The sequence below is a fragment of the Sardina pilchardus genome, chromosome 11, assembly GCF_963854185.1.
Source record: "Sardina pilchardus chromosome 11, fSarPil1.1, whole genome shotgun sequence".
NCBI classification, from domain to species: Eukaryota; Metazoa; Chordata; class Actinopteri; order Clupeiformes; family Clupeidae; genus Sardina; species Sardina pilchardus.
Window position 1 is genome coordinate 28,800,378 of NC_085004.1, and position 5,616 is coordinate 28,805,993.

A 5,616-nucleotide genomic window follows, 5' to 3' on the forward strand; every position below is an offset into this window, starting at 1 on the left:
TGTGTGTGTGTGTGTGTGTGTGCATGTGTATCACTCGACAGGATGAGTTCCATATTCATGGCTTCAGCCAGCTCACCTTGAAAAGGATCATTGCTGCCGTGCTCCTTAACACCTGTGTAAGCCATCAGCAGCCCAGGTGTCCCGCTGGAGACTTCCAAATGTAAAAATGTGCCGTTTCAGGACAGTTCTTTGGGTGCTCTTGACACTTGAGGGAAACTATGTAATCACATATGCAGGGAGTCTTTATGTGAAAACAAATCTTAATCAACATCAGCAACCAGAAGACAGTTTCCAGACTTTCAAAGAGCAACAAACGATTATTGATTTATGGATTGATTGTTTTCACAGGCAAAATGAGCTAACGTGAAATATTAGTTCCAGGGTGTTGTAGCATTGGAGAGGATAGTTCAAGTAATATATTCAAGGAATGTGTCTGTAGAGTATGCAGTCTGTCATGGTGCAGCTGTCCTACTGTGACCTAGCACCATCTTTACTTGGGGTAGCTCTCAAAATCTGAGCGAGTCCAAATTTTCCTCCATCATGGGTGGATATTTTGGCACAATCACACAGACACTCCTGGCAAGCCAGGCAAGTAAACAACAACATGATTCTTCGGAATGTGATAAACATGTCTGTTCATTATAACCAGTAAATCAAATGTATGTGATTCAAGTGGGAGGTGGTAGTAATAGATCCGAATGGGAACACATGATAGCTAGGACAGGATACTCTGGTGTATATAAGCCAATTAAGACATGTTTATATAATATTACTTTTAGAATTAATATTCAATAAGTCCATGAAATCTTAGAGCAAATAAATCTACCTTGGATGTCGTAGCACACAAGAAATTGAGTGAGAAGAGCTTATATCATTCTCAAGGCCAAACCAAATCTGTGCAGTGTTTGTTTGGTAAGTTATGCAACGAGACGTTTTCATTGGGCTGGGCATGTTTGGGTCGCTGGCACGCGTTCAAGCGGCCATAGCTTTTCATGGCTATGGTAGTGGTGCTAAGTCTCACTCGGGGACTGGGACGAGGTGGACCGAGGGAAAGAACGATTCATATGACTGTCTGGCACAGGCCAAGCCGCCACTCCAGTGCCAAAGTCAATGTTGACTTTCGGTTATTCGGTTGTGTTGTCATAGCGTTTCTGAAGTTGAAATTTTAGGGCAGATATCCGTGCTGAATGACTCTTAATAAAAAATAAATGATGAAACCCTTTGCTTGAATTAAAACACTGTGTGTGTAAATAGCATCCATTTCCTGTTGCACTGCAGAACCAGGAAACCGGCATCCACATTGGGCCTTCCACCAGCATGTGTCAGAGGAAATGGGCCCTTCAAATCCACTCGAAAGTGACAAACCCAACTTCCTGGATATGTGAGTAATCACGTCTCCCACTGCTCAGTACCAGTGTGCACCGCTGACATAAGGGGATGAAACTCATAACGTTTATTTTGTGTTTAAGTGATTATCGGGATGCACAGCAATCTGTGGAGAGTGAGCAGCATCCTCACCATAAGGAGACGTCAACGATGCTGATCCAGATGGAATTAATGACAGCATGAAACAGTATCACATGATCATAGAGTCAGGGGACTACAAAGCTTTGTTTTGGTATAGAGATTAACATTTTGGATTAAAATGGTCTTTTTAAATATATATTTGCACTGCTTTTCCTTCACAGACCACATATTCCTCCAAGGCTTTTTCCAGAATTTATATTCAATAATGTTCCATAGCACTGACAAACTCTACGCAGCTGCCAAGTAATAACCTGCTTGGCCTCCAGTTGGCAAGTATATATTTCAGATAAAGGAAGTAAACTTCAAGCCTTGTATTTTTTTAAATCATGCAATAGCTATTTCATGTGGTTAAACAAATGCTTTGTCAGAGATAAACTTCTTCAAATGCAAATATACTGCATGTTAGTTGTTTACTTTTTCAATCTATCTGGAACAGTTTTCCTCAGCGTCAAGAATAATCTGTAAATTTACATTTACATTCTTCTTGAAATCAGAACAAAACAAACGTAGTTTGGTTACATAAGATATTTTAATATGAAGTTGGACATGTCTTAAAGTGTTTTGACTTGCATACCCTCAAATTACCTGAAATAATGGCCATCCATGTTAAGACGGATATCAGTGACTGTAATTTGCTTATGCCTCTGGGCATTATTCAATCTGCAAGCCACAGCAGTCCAGTCACTAATGCCAGGTTTTAGATGTGTTGTTTAGTTGTTATTTGAAAGCTGTATCCAAAATCATATTACATGTATCACTGTTTTTCATAATTGTTAGATTTTTTTAAACCCCCCACCCTTTTCTCAAAACTGCCCCCCCCACCCCTCATTCTCAAAGTACATTTACAAAACCTTTGAGCAGAACAATTTGACTTATCACCTCAAAACAGTTTTACCTGTGTTCAAAACCAAAAGTCCTCAGATTATTCACAAAGCAGTCAAAACGCCACCGAGCAGTCATTATACACTACAGTACGTGCACACACACACACACACACACACACACACACACACACACACACACACACACACGTACACACACACACACACACACACACACACACACACACACACACACACACACACACACACACACACACACACACACACACACACACACACACACACATCATAACATGGAAAGACAGTGTTCAGGGCAGGGCATATACACTGTAGCTCCAGGAGAAATGTTCCTTGTTTAAAATAGAGTAAATGCATTTTGTGTCTAAAAAAAAAACAAAACAAAGCAACAAATATTTCATTTCAGTGCTGTAAATGAGAAGTGCATTACAGTCGACAACCTTCAGTATATGCTCTTACTGTAATGCCTCGCTGACTATTTCAGTTCAGCTGTTCTGTTCATCACTTGAAACAAGCGTGCTCAATCTAGAGCCGTGTTTATCTTATGACATCTGTGTTTTCTTTGTGTTTACATTTTGCCACTTGTTGTTATTTTCATGCATCACAAGTGCATCACAGTGCTAAATGTGGTTTATTGCATGAGAATGTGTTTACTTTAGAGTTCTACAAAAAGAGTCAATGAGATCTGGAGATAGTGTTTTACTAGGTGATAACTGTTTATGGTTTTGCCAAAGGAGTGATCAATTGAGTAAATGTGTTCAGGCAACAGAGCATTTGGGTCGGAGAATTGGGTTTAGTATGTTTGCAACTCTTATGTCCTAATGATGAAGTTTGTTGCTATTGAGATACTATCAGATGCAGTAAACTTTTAAATAAAGTTTGTGGTTTGTACATCAACAATCACTAAAAAATGCAATCCGCACAGATCACCCTTTAAAAACCAGTCAGTTCAGGCTGGAATATCAGCTCAATTGCACTAACCAACAGCCACCGTCGCAACAAAAGTCCCTGTGTTAGAATGCTCGGCACCCCACATTCCTCCCCAAGAGCAGCCAGGTTACATGCAGGTCATCTTCAGGTCCCGGTGTAAAGCAATCTTCACATGTACAAGATGTTATCACTGCAGGCTCGGGCCCAGCAGACACCCTGGGAGCGGGGGGACAGGTGCACACACAAAGACGGCCATTACCAGAGATGGAGTTTCACAGGTGACAGCGGAATATGTGGGTTCTGAGCTCACTGCAGGTGCACTTAAAACAGACTGCGGAATCGGAGGACACATGGCAGCGTTTAGGAAGGTAAGGGTGACAGAGGTATGCGCCAGGGGAAAAGAGTGCGGTCGGTGTCACAGGTGGTCCTGGTTCGCTCCGGTCCTGCTTGTTTCCCTCGATCACTTTATCTGAATTGTGAACGGGAAAAAAAAAACAACGCCTCACAAAAGCCATTGTCCTCTAGAATGTCGTCTGCGAGAGGGTGAGAAAGTTTACATGTCTTGCTAGATAAGCACTGTAGTGTGATCAACATCCTCAAGCGAGAGAGACAGACAGAGAGAGAGAGAGAGAGGAAGAGAGAGAGAGGGAGAGAGAGAAAGAGTGAGTTTGAGAGAGAGAGAGACAGAGGGAGAGAGAGAGAGAGAGAGACAGAGGGAGAGGGAGAGAGAGAGAGAGAGAGACGGCACAGGGCTCTGGACATGGAAACATTCCAGTCTGAAGGCTCCATGTTCCGCACATGTGACAGCCAGGGCACAAGAGCACATGCAGGCCCACCATGACCTCATTAGTTTTTCTTCAAATATTGTGTCTCTCAACACCCCAGAAAAAACACAGGAATCGACGGTGGAAATAAAGAGCCTCGGCCGTTTGTTTTTCCTCCGTCAATCAAAAATGTCTCCCTCTTTCGCTCTTTTACAATAACTCACTCATTCATTAGCATCCCTCCCTCCCTCCCTCCCTCACTCACTCACTCCCTCACTCACTCACTGATGCACTAATTCACTCACTCACTCATACACTCATTCCTATATTCAGTCACACAAACTCAGTCTTGTGCCTGCATGTGGTTGGAAATAACCTAATTTATTCTGACAAGTAAATTGGATTGTATTTTATTGTGGAAACCCTCTACTTTAACAATAAGTATCTCATACGGATATCTCATAGGCTTCAAATGACAAGTAAGAAGCGGCAGGGAAAGGAGAGGGTTCAGCCTCGGGCCACTGTGAAGAACTTTCCATTTCCACCGGTGTTGGTGTATATAAATTCGTATAAATGAGTCAATGATTAAATAACATTGAAAATTGAGTTGAAGTGAAAACATGACACTTTGGAAGTTATTATACAGCATACTGTCTGCCAGGACATTCATACATATCAAAAATGTAACACTTATTTAAACAAAAAACAAATCTGTATCTGCTCAGCAGATTCACACTGTTCCTTAGACTGATTCTATTTCAGGTAACAAATAACTCTATAATTTGACCCCTGAGGAAAACTGACACCCAATCCAAATACTGCATTACAGTTTTTTCCAATCGTATACACACTAAAATTAAGGTTATCAGACAGTTAACAATACTTAACACTTAAGAAGCAAAACACCTGCGCAGAGCAGTACAACATTAAGCACAAATTCAGCTTCACACTTTTTGCAAAACATTACACACAGTGAATGTCAAAACATAAAACACATTTTAACACCTTAGACACAGATAAAGATTGTTAGGTACTTCCTTCTCATTACAAAGCCCTGGCTTGCCAATGACCACACTAATGAACAAATTGAATAATCACATCCACCAGGTGTGTAAGCACGCTTGTGCAAAATTGAAAACGCAGCACTCAGGGGTGTTATGCTCGATCCTCGAGAGGCGTTCCCACTGATCTATAACTAACACTGGATAGACTATCCCATTGTTTTCGCCCCATTATTCTTCATGTCGATCAGTGAGGATCGAGGCCCGAGGAGCGAGGGAGGATGTATAAAAGCCCAAATGAGAGGCACCCATAGGCTGTGATGTGGATGAACTCTTAAGCCTTGATCCAGCTAGACGGAGAGATGATTAGTATTACGTATTGTTGTTACTTGTTTGTATTGTTGCTTTAGTTTTTCTTCAGTGACTGTAAGTGTACAGTACTTTTTATTTGTGTACACATTTTTATTTTTCTACACTTCACAGTAGTAAGAACTATAATTTTGCCATTTTCTGTTGATTGACTTGTCACTGTAA